The 16835-nt window shown below is 45.1% G+C and overlaps 1 protein-coding gene across 1 annotated transcript in view; it reads right to left on the bottom strand.

Moving 5' to 3' along the window:
• Positions 1-16835, bottom strand: part of tusc3 (tumor suppressor candidate 3) — a 741583-nt gene that overhangs the window by 372749 nt on the left and 351999 nt on the right. The gene's annotated exons all lie outside the window — the stretch shown is intronic.

Raw genomic sequence — 16835 nt, 5'->3', positions numbered from 1 at the left:
ATATGTGGTACACTGAGATCCATTTTAGTGTTTTGGGGGCAACCTGGAGGAGCTGCACCTAGGCACAGTACTGGAACTCCAGGACATGTCAAAGTCAGGGTGATGACATGCTGGGAGGGGAGCTTCAAGTTGGTGTGGCACCGATCAAACTGCTGTCCTCTGCGCTCCACGTGCTTGCACCCCTTTGCTATGGGAGGTTGGACTGTGTGGTGCCAAATGTGATGTAGGCAGCATTTGGCTAAGGGGTCAGGGGGGGTGGGGGGGTGGTTTTGCACAGGCCTGGCATCTTTGTGTGAGTATTCGGCAGCAACGGAGTGAGGAGGCACTGGAGCCCTGCTCCACTCTGGTTGGGGTGGGTCAACTGTGAAGATAAACCAGGTACAAGTAGCAATAATCAATGCTCTTCTCAGGAGAACAATGCACATAATGCCGCTGAGCGGGGGAGGACTGGTGGAGGGCCAGCCCAGGTGGCGATGGTTAGCTGGTTTGAGCAGGAGGCCCTAGATCTGGAGAGGCGCCATGCACCCAGGTCACTGGGGTGTCACGGGCAGGTTTGTTTGCCCAGCACTGAGGTCACCATTGTTCTCCCACCAGCCATGGCAGTGCTGAATGTTCAGTGATTGAAGTTTGCAACATGGCTTGACCATTGCTTATGGAAGGATGAACGTATAATGATCCGGGGACATGGATGCACATTAACACTGTCTCCATGTTAACTAATCAAATGTCTTTGTTTTTCCTTTCAGCAGTAGTGGAGCAGGGCTGGGAGGAGGAGCAGCAGGGGCCCCCTCTCACACCTGAGGGCCCTGAGGTCTCAGACTCACCAGTGTCACACCATCTCTGCCAGGCAGGCACCAGCAGATACTAGCACCTCAGTGGGAATTTGATCATCGGCTCATGTACCAGGAACAGTGGTGAGGGCACTTCACAGTCGCTGGAGGAGCTGGGAGAGACAGAGTGCCCATGGCGCCAGCAGTCAGAGGACAGGAGGGGACCAGGCATATATGCTCTGTCGGTGGCTGATGATGTGCCTCTGGAGTCAACTGCAATGCAGCAGATGCAACATGGTGTACAGGAGCATCTGGTGGAGATACATGAGGCTATGCTTGTGGTGGAGGAGTCTATGAAGGCCATAACTGATGAAATGAGCCTCATGGCCAAGCACCATGTGTCCTCCATGGAGAGAGTGGCAACTTGCGTGGAGAGGCTCCTCCAGGAGACCCGCCAGTGCTTCCTGGGATGCGCTTGGACCAGCAAGCCCTCACATCAGCACTGACCTCAGCTGGTCAGTGCCAGTGTGGGAGATGGTCTGGGCACCAATCTTCCCAGCTGGGTGCCCATCCATCCACGGTGAGCAGGAGGTTCAAACTGACCTCATGTTGGCGCAGTAGCTGCCTGTCGTCTCTGCAGGCTCCTCTCAGGGAACTCCAAATGAGGGTGACAGCTCATCCACCCCCTGCCAGAGACTGTTGCACCCGGTGAGGCTGCGGTGACTGGGGTGGTGCCAGCTGTGGAACTGGCAGCTCCCTCCCAGGTGGGGCCAGCACAGGTTCCACAGGCCAGAGGATGACCACAAAGGTCATCAAGGCCAACAGGACAGCAGAGTCAGCAGGCTGTCTCAGATGCCAGTCCCAGCACCAAGATGTAGCACCCGAAAAAGTAAATATAAGGCACCTTAGGCACACCACAGGTTTAGCACTGGTGCTTTTGTGTTGGCCTGCAATGAGGTCTTTGTGAGTTGGTGTGATGTTGAACACCTTTGTCAATTCGATCTCTTAAGTTCCTTTTGTTATAACATTAAATTCAGGCATGTCACCATGACTGAGGGTGCCTCTTTTCTTCTGCAGGTGGGTGGTTTCCAATAATACTTTGAGTGATTTGTGGGACATTCAGCTTTATTGACAAGGTCGTTAGTTAATGTTCCTATCCAGCCAGATTTCGTACTCAGGTATCAAGTATAGAGCCTGCAGCCGAAGCTTCTCCTGGGGGTCAATGTGGTGTGCTAGCTGAAGGTTCATTGGATTAAAGCCTCCCGAGTGTCTCTGCCTCCCTGGAGCATGCCCGGGTCAGCATCTACTCCCTCAGCATTTCCCTGTGCATGCTCCTTCTCGGAATCAATACTGGACTCATCGTGTGCAGCCGCAGCCAGAGTCTACATCTTTATCCACAGCGTCCCCCCTTTCCAGTGCAAGATTGTACCAAGCACAGCATGCAACCACTATCAGTGGCACACAATCTGCACGGTACTAGAGGGCACACCCTGAACAGCCCAGGCATCACAAGAGCATTTTGAGAAGACCGATGGCTCGCTCCACCTTGTGGAGACGTGGTATTATACCACTGCTCAGCTTCTGTTCTTGGATGGTGGAGAGGCATCATCAGCCACCTTTTGAAGGGATAGCCCTTGTCACCCAGCAGCCATCCATCAAGCCAGGCTGGAGCACCGAAGAGCCCCGGCACCTGGGAGTGTCTGAGGATGCAGGTGTCATGGGAGCTGCCTAGGTACCTTGCACAGACTTGTAGAATCAGCATCCTGTGGTCACACACTATCTGCACGGTCATGGAGTGGAAGCCCTTCCTGTTGACAAAGGCACCAGGCTCACCTGCTGGTGCCTTGATGGCCACATGTGTGCAGCCTATTGCACCCTGGACACAGGGGAAGCCAGCAATGGCTGCAAAGTCTCTGGCTCGCTATGTCTCACTTGCCTGGTCGCAACGGTAATGGATGAAGGTCAATGCACGCCTGAACAGAGTGTCTGTAACTTGCTTGACTGAAGTGTGGACAGCTGATTGGGAAACACTGCAAAGAACCAACTGGAAGGAGCCAGAGGCATAGAAGTTGAGGGCAGCTGTGATCTTAAGAGCCACTGGCCTGGGGTGTCCACCCAGCCAGTTTGCAGAGATCTCAGGCCCAATCATCTGACAGAAATAGTTGACTGTCTCCTTTGAGAGATGGAGCCTCCTTCGGCACATTGAGGTAGCTGCTTCACTGCCTGTATACCCTGGCAGCAGGATAGTGTGTTCTGCAGCCCCTTCTGCCTTGGACTACCTCTTGGCCCTGCATGCCTTGCGCCTATGCCTTTCCTCCCAAAGGTAGCTCCTCTGGAGGCTGAATGTACACTCCTTGGGTCCTCCTCCCCCTTCTAGCCCTCCCTTCCTCCTCAGAGGAGGTGCCTCCAGTGGAGTTCAACTCCCATTCCCAGGATAAGGGAAGGCTTCCTGAAACTTGCACGCCCAAAAATGATTCTTCACTGCAGAGTGCTGACCTGAAGTTTGAGAGCCCATTCCAAGCAGCTGGTATGCGTTTTGAAGTGTTGCAGCTCACACTGGCAAGTATTAGTAACTGAAAAATAAATACGTGACAGAGCAACTCACAACGCCACTGAGCCCGTGTATTCTGCCTGTGGATGAGTTTAATATAAATGTGTCCTACCTGCCTGCCCATTGCGCCCATGCGATGTCCCGAAGATCGCATGGGCACTGAAAAATCACCAATTAGCGCAAGGGCCTTAACAGGCCCATTAATTAATGGTGGCCACACACCAGATATAATCACGTTCCCACCCAACGAAATAACGCGATGGCACATGGTGACATCCAGACACACACCTGATACTACCACACGTCATTTTACGTGTAGGTACCACCCCCGCACGCCAAGGGGAAAATTCTGCCAAATATGGTTTTTCCTTTAAATTTGATACTTGCTTTAACATTTTTAGTTAACCACAGATGTTGGACCACCTCTTGGAATTTTTCTTTCCCATTGGAATGTATTATTTGTGTATTCTGAAATATCCCTTTTGGCTGGGTGGTTATCAGTGAGATTGGGTGTCTTGGGCTACAGGAAGCTATAAACTAGACGGTCAAATGGGCAGATAAGTGGCAGATGGAATTTAACCCTGAAAAGTGAGAGATGATACACTTTGGAAGGAGTAATTTGACAAAGAAGTATTCAATGAACGACATAACACTAGGAAGTTCTGAGGAACAAAGGGACCTTGGTGTGTGTCCATTGATCTCTGAAGGCAGAGGGGCACGTTAGTAGGGTGGTGAAAAAGGCATATGGGACACTATCAATCGAGGCATAGATTACAAAAGTAGGGAGGTCATGTTGGAGTTGTATAGAACCTTGGTGAGGCCACAGCTGGAGTACTGTGCACAGTTTTGGTAGCCACATTATAGGAAGGATGTGATTGCACTGGAGGGGGGGGGGGGGGGGGGGGGGGGGGGGGGGGGGGGGGGGTGCAGAGGAGATTCACCAGGATGTTGCCTGGAATGAAACATTTAAGTTATGAAGAGAGGTTGGATAGACTTGGGTTGTTTTCGTTGGAGCAGAGAAGACTGAGGGGCAACCTGATCGAGGTGTATAAGATTATGAGGGGCATGGACAGGATGGATAGGGAGTAGCTGTTCCCGTTAGTTGATGGGTCAGTCACAAGGGGGCATAAGTTCAAGGTGAGGGGCAGGAGGTTTAGGGCGGGGGGGGGGGGGGGGGGATGTGAGGAAAAACCTTTTTACCCAGAAGTTGGTGACAGTCTGGAATGCGCTACCTGGGAGGATGGAGGAGGGGGTTTGCCTCACATCCTTTAAGAAGTACCTGGATGAGCACTTGGCACATCATAACATTCAAGGCTATGGGCCAAGTGCTGATAAATGGGACTAGGTAGGTCAGGTGTTTCTCACGTGTCGGTGCAGACTCAATGGGCCGAAGGGCCTCTTCTGCACAGATATTCTGTGTGATACATGCCTGCCACTGAACCTCTATTGACATATCCTTTAACCTCATTTGCCAATTCACTTTAGCTAGTTCTGCTTTCACACCCTCAAAATTACGCTTATTTGGCTAGTATAGCCTGCTCTCTGGTTGGCTCCAGAACGTACTGTTCTAAAAAAAAAAACTATCCCGATAACATGCTATGGACTCCTCATCTATACTACCTTTGCCCATCTGATTTTCCCTGTCTATATGTAGATTAAAACCCCCATGATTATAGCTGTACCTTACTGGCAAGCTCCCATTATCCCTTCTTTTATACTCTGCCATACTGTGTAGTTACAATTATGGGGCCTGTGCACCACTCCTACAAGTGACTTATTGCTTTTATCATACCTCATCTCAACATCCTGGTCCTGAACTTGGGTCATCCCTCTCTGATGTGCTTATACCATCATTAATTAATAGAGCCACCCCTCCACCTTTTCCTAACTTCCTGTCCTTCTTAAATCTCCCTTCAGTATTCAGGTCCCAATCTATGTAACCCTGTAGCTAAGTCTCTGTAATGGCTATCAGTTCATACTTATTTATTTCTATTTGTACTATCAGTTCATCTGTTTTGTTTCGAATGATACATGTATCTAAACAGAGCCTTTAGTTTTGTCCTTTTATTGTTTTTGTAGCATCTAGCCTTATCTGCTGATTTACTCTTAGATTTGCACTCTCTGTCCCTTCCTGGCACAGTATGTTTATCATTTCCCATATTAATATCTGTCTCCCTTGCCTTGCCTCTACTCTTTGGTTTACCACATCTTAAGTAAGATACCACATCTTCTCAAATTTGCTCCCTTACCCTCACTATTCAGTTTAAAATCCTCTTTACTTCCCTAAAAAGTTAGGTGGCTTGCGAGGACACCAGCCCCAGCATGGTTCAGGTGTAGACTATCCCAACAGTATGGATCCCACTTTCTCCAATACCATTGCAGGTGCCTCACAAACTAGAACCCACTTTGCCCACACCAGTCCTTGAGCCACACATTCATTTCTCTAATCTTATTAGTCCTTTGCCAATTTGCATATTACTCAGGTAATAATCCAGAAATTATTACCTTTGAGGTTCTGCTTCTTAATTTGGTGCCAAGCTCATCGTACTGTCAATGCAGAGCCTCCTTCCTCACACTGTCTATGTTGTTGGTACCTCCATGGACCAAAACAACTGGCTCCTCCTCGCCCTCACCCCCCCACAAGTTCCTCTCCAGCCGTGAGCAGATGTCCCAAACCCTGGCACCAGGCAGGCAACAAAGCTGCCTGCACTCTCGCTCTTTGCTGCAAAGAGCAGTGCCTATGCATCTCACTATACTGTCCTCTACTGCCACTACATTCATTTTTGTTCACCCCACTCAAATGACTTCCTGTACCAAGTTGCCATGGTCAGTTTGCTCATCCACCCTACAGCCCCCACTTTCATCCAAACAAGCTGAGAGAATCTCATACCTGCTGGACAATTGAAAAGGTTCACTCCTGCATCTCTGCCCTCTGGGTTCCCTTACCTGCCTCACTCACCCTCCAGTCCCTGGCCACTGACTAAATCAGAAGACCCTATCCTCAGTGGAGTGACTGCCTCCTGATATAAAGTATCCAGGTAACTTTCCCCCTCCCTGATGTGTCACAGAGTCTGCAGCAATTTTAAACCTTATGGATAGAATAAAACTTACCTACTTACCAGATACTCACCAGACAGCTAGCTCCTTTCCTTGTTATAGAGCAAGAACCAATTTTTACAGGGTGAAAAAGATAGAAAGAGGAAACAAACAACTCCTTCTCCCTCAAATTCCCTCTTTCACCAAACTCCAGACTTTCACTCAGTCAGCTACACTCCATTTGCTAAGGCTGCATTAAAGAACCCTGAATTTATAACAAACTGAACTGGGACTACAGTAACCAGATTCAACCAGCTAGCTAATTAACTACTCAGCTCTTACAGCTGAGAGAGTTTATCCCATTTAAACTGAAAGACTTAACCTGCTTACACAGTACTTTCTAGTTACTGCTAATTACAGACTAGATTAGATTTTAAGAGCAAAATTTAGGAACAAAATTAAAACTTAAAACTTCCCTCTCACCAGACTCCAATCATCACTCAGCTGCACTCCATTTTATTCCTCCTTTCTTTCTAAGCAGGCTCCTGCACATTCCTGCGGCAACAAGAGGTTAGAGAGCAACCCTAGAAAGGCCTCCATAATGTTCGTCCTTCCCTCTCACTGCCGTTCCACTGCCTTCCCTCTCCATTGCCCCCATCGTGTTTGCCCTTCCCTCTCACTGTCATTCCACCACCTTCCCTCCCCATTGCCTCCGTCGTGTCCGTCAACCCAACCCTTGCCTCACAGCTCACCCCCGATCAAAATGCTAATTTCTGAAAGTGGAGGGCTGCATGAGTACCACAACATAGTGATGTTTCTTGAGACAATGAAAACAAAGAGAAGGAACAGTTCAACCCTACAGCCCCAACAAAATGGCTTGGCATTCATCGCAACAAGACCAGTGCAGCGCTATGGCAGATATGTTTTGTTCACCTTAAGGTCCGACTTGTGCATACCACCCTTTTTCAAACGGATTTGAGGCCAACATAATTTCCTGCTGGTGTGACGGAAGATTGGAAGGCCTGGCAAGATTCTGGCGAGGAGCTGTTTTAATGAGCATTCATGACATGCTAACGAATGCAAATGGCGTTCGCACCACTAATCGGCAGGATAACTGACCCACCATGAACATACCATCAGGAGAATTGTGACTTTTTTTATTAAGGCAGATTTATGACTTTTTGCCTGCTGCTGGATTCACTACTCCTGCTGCCATGAAACCCGCTGCAGGTTAAGGATGGCAAAATTCTGGCCTGTCTCTCTCTCTCTCTCCACAGATGCTGCCAGACAGACCTGCTAATTTTTTCAGAATTTCCTGTTTTTATTTCAGACTTTCAGCATCTGCAGTATTCTGCTTTTATTTTAATCTTCCCTTGATATTCAGTAGCATGACCATCGCTGAAAATCCCCATTATGTTGATGGCGGGGTTACCATCATTCAGAAAGTTAACTGGACTGGCCCTATAAATACTGTGGCTAAGGTCAGGTCAGAGGCTGGAAATACTATGGTGAGTGACCCATTTCCTGACTCCCCAAAGCTGTCCACTATCCATAAGGCATATTAGGAGTGTGATGGAATGCTCTCCACTTGCCTGAATGAGTGCAGCTCCAACAACATTCAAGAAACTCCAAGACAAAGCAGGAGCGTCAACAGAACTTCATCCACCACTTTAACTATTAATTCCCTCCACTATTGGCACATAGTGGCAGCAGTATGTACAATCTACAAGATGTATGCAGCAGCTTTCCAAGGCTCTTCTGACAGCACCTTCTAAACCCGCAACCTCCACCGTCTAGAAAAAGGGCAATAAATGCATGGGCACCCCACCGCCTTCAATTTCCCCTCCAAGCCACACACCATCCTGACTTGGAACTGTATTGCCATTTCTTCACTGTTACTGAGTCAAAATTCTGGAACTCCCTTCCTGACAGCACTGTGAGTGCACATACAACACATGGGCTGTAAAAGTTCAAGAAGGCAGCTCACAACCATCTCAAAGGCATAGGGATGGGCAATAAATGTTGGCTTTTCCAGTTATGCTCACATCCCATGAAGTAATAACAAAAAAAACAAAATAAATAAAATGCAGATCGTTAATATTCAGGTACAGCAAGCAATCAGGAAGGCAAATGGTATATTAGCTTTTGTTACATAGTGATTGCAGTGTAAGGGGAAAGACATATTTCTATAATTATATAGGTTTGCAGTTTTGATCTCCTGACCCAATAAAGAACATACCTTTTTGAGATGCAATGCAACAAAAGTTCACTCAACTGCTTCCTGGGATGAAGGGTTAATCCTGTGAGGAGAGATTGAGCAGACTAGGCCTATATTCCCTACAGTTTAGAAGAATCAGAGGTGATCTAATTTAAATATATAAAATTCTTCGGGGGCTTTACAGGGTAGATGCTGACAAAGTGTTTCCCCTGACAGGGGTACCTATAATATGGGGTCACAGTCTCAGGATAAGGGATTGGTCATTAAGGACTGAGATGAGGAGAAATGTCTTCACACAGGATTATGTATCTTGGAATTCTCTACACCAGACAGACTATGTTCAGTCTTTGAGTATATTTAAGACAGAGGTTGATAGATTTTAAGAAATATGGGGATTGTGCAGAAAGGTGGAGTTGAGGTAGATCAGCCATGGTCTTGTTAAATGACACAGCAGGCTCGAGGTGCTAATGGCCTATTTCTGCTCTTATTCTTATGTCCTAAGGTGAACTTCCTATGTCCTGCTGAGAATAAATTGGTTCTTTGACACACTCTTGCTACAACAGTATAGACAATCAGAAGAAGAAATTCTCAACACTCAGTGAGCTGCAGCTTGCTACCTGCCCACCAACCATTCTCAGTTTAGAACAAATTTGGAATTAATCCAAATTCTGAAGTGTGTTCTGAAGAAGAGTTAAATGTTAACTCTGTTTCTCTCTGTATAGATGCCAGACCTGCTGAGTATTTCCAGCACTTTCTGTTTTTATTTCAAATTTCCAGCATCTGTAGGATTTTTGCTTTCATTATGTTAGAATTATTTCTGCCTCCCTGCATGAGCAGTAAGTCACTTATTGTATTTCCCTTCCTCTACTTTCCACCTGCTTCCTCCATTATACCCTAACCGCCGCCTTCACTTCGATTCAGAGATTTTGCTGCCTTCTGACCAGCTTAACCTGGAAACTGGACTTGCTTTTGACTCCAAATATGTAAATCCACTACCTGCCACCTCCTGATGGACAGCCAATTGAAGCCAATTATTGATAATTACAGGTCGGATTTTCAGCTAGCAATGTGGGCAGCCCACATCCAGGCCAAGGTAGTGGGCTCAGGATGGAAAGTGGACGTGGAGAGGGCCTGTGGATCACCTGCAATTATTGCAGTGTATAATCATTTTTATTTCTAGTGCAAAAAAAATTGATAGAAACAACTGATAAAAGCCAGAGATTTCTGATGGCGATAATAAGTGAATTCTTCACCCAGGTGGATATCTCCATTGTTTCAAGGAGAATTGTTTCAAACCTATTAACCTATTTTAAAATAATATTGAAGTCTTTACAACTATTTTATTTTCACATTTAAAATATCTCCAATTAGCCATGCAGAATAATAAGCCATAACCAAACGAAACAAAGCACTGGGGTTCATTTCTCAGGGTCAAAAAAGAGGAGATGTTAGGTGTCTTGAAGAATATGGAAGGGCAGTGGATGTTATATACATGGATTTCAGTAAGGCCTTTGACAAGGTCCCTCATGGCAGACTGGTACAGAAGGTAAAGTCGCATGGGATCAGAGGTGAGCTGGCAAGATGGATACAGAATTGGCTTGGTCATAGAAAGCAGAGGGTAGCAGTGGAAGGGGGCTTTCCTGAATGGAGAGCTGTGACTAGTGGAGTTCCGCAGGGATCAGTGCTGGGACCTTTGTTGTTTGTAGTATACATAAATGACTTGGAGGAAAATGTAACTGGGCTAATTAATAAGTTTGCAGACGACACTAAGGTTGGAGGATTTGCAGATAGTGAAGAGGATTGTCAAAGGACACAATGGGATTTAGATCAGTTGGAGCCTTGGGCAGAGAAATGGCAGATGGAGTTTAATCTGGACAAATGCGAGGTATTAGACCTTCCAAAATGCATTACAGGCAGGAACTATACAGTAAATGGCAGAACACTTAAGTGCATCGACGGGCAGAGGGATCTAAGTGTACAGGTTCACAGGTCACTGAAAGTGGCAACGCAGGTGGATAAGGTAGTCAGGAAGGCATATGGCATGCTTGCCTTCATTGGCAGGGATATTGAGTATAAAAGCTGGGAAGTCATGCTGCAGCTGTATAGAACCTTGGTTAGGCCACACTTGGAATATTGCATGCAATTCTGGTCGCCACATTACCAGAAGGATATGGAGGCGTTGGAGAGGGTGCAGAGGAGGTTTACCAGGATGCTGCCTGGTCTGGAGGTTATTAGCTATGAGGAGAGGTTGGAGAAACTCGGATGGCTCTCACTAGAGCGACGGAGATTGAAGGGCGACTTGATGGAAGTTTACAAAATTATGAATGGCGTGGACAGAGTAGATAGTCAGAAGCTTTTTTCCAGGGTGGAAGAGTCAATTACTAGGGGACATAGATTTAAGGTGAGCGGAGAAAACTATAGAGGAGATGTGCGGGGCAAGTTTTTTTACGCAGGAGGGTAGTGAGTGTCTGGAATTTGCTGCCAGAGGAGGTGGTGGAAGCAGGTTCGATAGTGGTGTTTAAGAGGCAGCTTGACAAATACATGAATAGGATGGGAATAGAGGGATACGGACCCCGGAAGTGCAAAATGTTTTAGTTGACAGGCACTATGTTTGGCGCAGGCTTGGAGGGCCGAAGGGCCTATTCCTGTGCTGTACTTTTCTTTGTTCTTGTCCTATATAATTGAAAAGCAGAGAAGTGATATTAAATTTGTACAGAAGCCTAGACCACTTTGGAGTACTGGGAACATCTTGGTATGCATACTATAAAAAGGATACAAAAGCACAGGAGAAGGTGCAAAAAAAAATTGCTAGAAGATTAGAAATGAGAAGTTATACCTAGTAGTAAAGATTGAATAGGCTGGGACTTGTAGGATCGAAATCCCCACAAACTGAGAAATTTATGCAACATAATTTAAAACCCACGGACGTGTTTGGACCTCATGATAGGAATATAAATTATAAAAAGATAAGCTACAGTCAGCAGTACAGGGCTAGGCAGCAAAGGGTTAATTCAGACATTTATTAAAAACACAGTGACTAATCAAAAGGGTTTGGACATTGACTACTGCAATCAAGAAGTCTGATTACCCAATACAATGGCACAATGGACATATTATCAATACAATACACTCAAGGAATTCTGCAACCACCACACTCAATAGTACTGAATAGGATCATTGAAACCCTCATTAACTTTGGAGCCAGGCACTGTTACTGTGCTATTACTCTGCCATCTCAAACAGCAGGAGAATTGCGCATATAATGAGAAGTGATAATATTTGTCTGGATACATCTTACATGGAAAACCCCATAATTTCAACTCACAGGAGCTGATGACATTTGTCTGGACTTTGTGTGGAATCAACTAAATGGGCATTGGAACAACAGGAAATATGTTTTGACACATTTGAGTTAAATTATTATAAAAGCAAGGTAGATCTGAATATCTGGGCTGCAGTTGGAAGGAGGGTCAGGGCTGGTCACTTTGACCCAGGCCTACATTCTACGCTGGACAGACCGGCCGTGTTGGGGATTGTTAAGTGTTTTCAGCCATATTGTGGTGACATTGGCCTGAAGGTTTTGGGCTGCAGTCAGAGGAAGGGTCGAGTTTGGTCACCTTTATTCAGACCTACAGTCAACATCGGACAGACCAGCCAGGTTGGGGATTGTTTGTCTCAGCCAAATCGTAAAGATATTGGTCTCTGGTTTTGTGAAGGTTTGGGCTGAAAACTTGGTGTTTTTTTGCCAGTACCTTGTAACTCGTTTCAGCCATATCTTGGAGATATTGGTCTAAGAGTTTTTCTTAAGGTTTCAGGACAAGACCTGGTGGTTTGTAAGTTCAAACCGAGTTGTGGGAATTTTATGTGGACTTAGCATTTTTTGTAAATTTAAGCCCAATTCATGGTGACTTTATGTCGGGTACTGGGAATGGGTCATTCAAAATTTTGAGGTTCTATACTGTGGGGTTGTGGGTAATTCAATAAAGCAATTGTGAATTATCAGAAGAAACATATTTCACTGGTCATTCTATTCAAGCCATGTACTTATGAATCTGGTGTCACGAACTTGAGTGTAGGGAGCATCTCTTTAGGAAAAGGGGAACCTCTACATGATTTTTTCTCTGTATGACTGAGGGGGCACCTAATAAAGTTCTTTAAACTATGTAAAGGTTTAATAGGCTAAATATAGAGAAGATGTTTTCACTTTCAGACAAGGCCACAACTAGAGGACAAAAATATAAGACAGCCATATATAAATCCAATAGGAAATTCAAGAGAAACTTCTTCATCCAAATAGTGGCTAAAATGTGGGATTCACTACCACAAACAGGCAAGCAGCATAGATGCATTTAAGGGAGAGTTAGATAAATACATGAGGGAGAAAGGAGTAGAGGATATGCTAATGAGGTTAAAATAGAAAGGGTGAGAGGAGGCTCCTGTGGAACATAACACCAATATGGATCTGCTGGATTGAATGGTATCTTTCTATGCTGTAAGTAGCACCTTAGTATGTAAATATGATAACATTAAAGATCACAATCCCTGAGCTTCATTTTAATTTGAATAATTAAAACAGCAGATTTAATAAGACTACAGTATGCTTTGGGAATATAAATTTGATAAAGCTGCTTTGTTACATCATTGATTCTTATGTAAGCTTATGAAGAAAGAGAAAGTTTAGAAGAATGAGATGTGGTCTTATTGAAAAATACAGGATTTTCCTCTCGGCGATTTGGGGGCGGGGCCTGCTTGCCGAGAGGAAAATGACGCGGGATGACGTCGGGAGGAACCCCCAACATCATCCCGATCCATTTAAATTTTCAGGAAGGCAGATGGACAGCGAAATCAAAAATTTGTCTAACAGTCATGAATAAATACAATGACTCAGAGTCCACTGCTTTCTGGAGAAGAGAAATCCATATATTAATGACCCTTTGAGGGAAAAAAATTCTCCTCATCTCTGTCTTAAACAGTAGACCTCTTACTCTTAAACTGCCTGCTGCTTCTAGTCTCTCCCACATGTGGAAGCATTCTCCCAGTATCTACTCTATCAAATCCCCTCGGGATCTTATGGGCAGAAGTTTGCCCTTGGTGGGCGAGCGGGCCCCACCAGCCCGGCAGTGGGCGGGCAGTCGACCCCTGCCGCTGAAACGGGGCCTGCCGCCATTTTGAGTGGGCAGGCCAATTAAGGCCCACCCAGTGGCCTGCCGGACAGTTTGCCTGTGTTTTTGTAAGTTTAAACCAAGTCGTGGGAATTTTATATGGAGTGAGCATTTTTGTAAGTTTAAGCCCAGGTCACTCAGCGAAATCAGCCCACCGACCTGTCAATGGCTAATTAAGGCCATTGACAGGCTAATTCACCTTGTTAAAGACCCTGCCCATCGAAGCTTAAGGCTGGCGGGCAGGCCAGGAGCCCCAAATGGGCTCCAGATTATTCATGAAACTTCATCCACTGGCGGGATAAAGTTTCATGTCTGTTTTTTAAAAATTTAATAAATTTTATGTGTTTCTTATTAACATGTTCCATCTAGTGTGACATTGTCACATGAGGGGGACACGTTAATAATTTTAATATTTCTCTATTTTTTTACTTTTCTTACCTGTCAGTAAACTCCCTGAGACAGCACTTTGCCTCAGGGAGCAGTGCCCTCTTTCACGTGCATGCGCAAAAGAGCGCTCTTTGACAGTTGGGGATTCTCTCTGCCCCTGCACATGAAGTACATAACGCTTCCTGTCGGGCAGGCCGCTGGCCTTAATTGGCCCATGCACTCAAAATGGCGGCGGGCCTCGTTCTGGCGGCAGGGTTCGGTTGCACGCCCGCCGCTGAGCCGGTGGGGCCCGCTCGCCCACCAAGGGCAAAACTCTGCCCATAAGATCCCGAGGGGATTTGATAGGGTAGATACTGGGAGAATGCTTCCACATGTGGGAGAAACTAGAAGCAGCAGGCAGTTTAAGAGTAAGAGGTCTACCGTTTAAGACAGAGATGAGGAGAATTTTTTACCCTCAAAGGCTCATTAGCATATGAACTTCTCTTCCCCAGAAAGCAGCGGACTCTGGGTCACTGAATTATTCAAGGCTGAGTTAGACAAATTTTTGATAGACAAGGGAGTCAAGGGTTATGGGGGGCAAACTACAAAGTGGAGTTGAGACACAACCTGATCAGCCATGACCTTATTGAATGGCACAGCAGCCTCAAAGGGCCAAATGGTCTACTCCTGCTCCTAAGTCCTATGTTAAGATAACTGAGATAATGAGGATAAAATAAATTAACTGCAGATAAAAGTATTTTAAAATCATATAAGATGCTATTTGTTAAAGCTATTTGCATTTTATTAGCACACATCAACAACCAGGATAAGATTTTATATTTATAATGCTTAACAAATAGTAGTCAGATCCAGTTTACAGAACTCATATTTGTAATTGTTAATTGTTGCAGCTCAAATATGGATACTTAAAATTTTCTCTTAATCTAATAGACAGAATATTGTTGTTCTTTTATTATGAGGCACTGCAGATATACTGGTAAAAATAAAGCTATGAAACACCATAGTCAGAATGTGAGTGCTCAGCAATGCAATTGTCCCCTTTTTAAATTTATGAATATATTCATGTACCTTCGGTATGATTTGAAAGAAGTTACAATCTGATTGGCATCCAGGCCAGTAATTTGCACTCAGTTTTCTAAAAGTGACTACTCAATGTTTATTATTTTTCAATACATTGGCCTTCATAAGTACAATAAATGATTGTGATTGTCAGTCACACCATAAATACCTGTGAATTCCATTTGCAACATACATGTACCAGAATTTATGTCAGGCACATATCTCTACAACTAATGTGTTCCCATTTTTATTTAAGTCATGCCACACTTCATCTTTCAAGCTCTAGCCTCAGACAGCTGCTAAAATTATGTGTTGATAGGCATCACCTGAACAAAGAGGGAGTGGGGTTTGGGTGGAATTTTTGCAATGCAAAATCTGCTAATCCTGCACCAGCTCCTACGACTGAATATTTGGTCCAGATTTTCACTCCCAGATCTACCCAGCTCTATAAACCCCACTTGGAATTCGGATTTTCATTCCAGGGGACTGGGCTGGATTAGAAGTTGGGCCTACTGCCCCCAGAATGAATCCAGAGGCTGCCAGGTGCAGAGGCCGGCTAGGCAGAAGGCCTGCCTCTGTACTCAGGCACTTTGCTGACAGTCCATTGACAGCATTGACAGTTCCAATGAGTTTATGCACTTTTTGTGCACAATCATGTTTACTTTTAACCATCCCAGAGGGCGGCTTACCTCTCCCAAATATGTGCTGGGACCATATCCAAATGGGTGCTTTACTTCTACTGGCAATCCAAATGAATCCACCATGTTCAGACCAGCTCTTATCTGGTCTAATCTGCACACTCTGTGTTTCATATTCCTGGCTTACTAAAATCCCACTTCAATGGAGGCAGCTGGTGATTTAAATGGTTAGCTACCTCCATAAACTGTGCATGCATGAACTCTGGCCCAACTCCAATACCACCCCGTGTTTGGGAGCAGGCCATAAGATTTTTGGGCTTGTCTACCATTTATCCTCTCTGTTGTGGCAAAAATCTGGGCCTTAGTTTGTCTTTTTAGACAAGGCTTAAAAGTTTCTGCTCAATGCAAATCCAATCAACCAAGTCAACCATGAAGTGGTTACGAGTGCTGCAACAAAAGATCAACACATCGATGCATTAGCTTTCTTTTCACCATCATCAATTTGAACACTAAGTTGAATATTTCAATGAAGCATCACAAAACAGAGAACGCAAGCCTGAGGGCAAACAGTGTGAGATTCAGCAAGAGCAGAGAATCAGTGTTCAAGATGAATTGGAATGCTGAGAAAGGAATCCAAAAGTAATGTCACTGCTGTGGATTGTATCTCAGTCTTTCAGAGATCAGTTTCTAAGAAATAATTAGAGATCCTAGAGATAAGGGTACGTGAGCATCAGGGAGAGAGGTAAAACAGCAGTTAAAAGTAACTTCATCACAAGGAAAGGAGCTGATTGGTGAGTAGCTAGTGATTTTTTTATTTGTCCAGATCAGAGGCAAGTAATAAATTTATTTCTGATCAATTTAGATGGTAACCTAATAAATAGAGGCATGGCATGGCATATCAGTGCCGTTGAATGCATATCGTGTGTCATGTGGGATCTGTAGGATGCTCACTGTGTCCTGGACAACTACATGTGCAACAAGTGTTATCAGCTGGAGGAGTCTGATTTAAAGCTT

This window comes from Carcharodon carcharias, chromosome 1 (assembly GCF_017639515.1).
Source record: "Carcharodon carcharias isolate sCarCar2 chromosome 1, sCarCar2.pri, whole genome shotgun sequence".
Classification (NCBI taxonomy): domain Eukaryota; kingdom Metazoa; phylum Chordata; class Chondrichthyes; order Lamniformes; family Lamnidae; genus Carcharodon; species Carcharodon carcharias.
The sequence above is the reverse complement of the archived record's forward strand: the minus strand, read 5'-3'. Positions and strand labels throughout refer to the sequence as shown.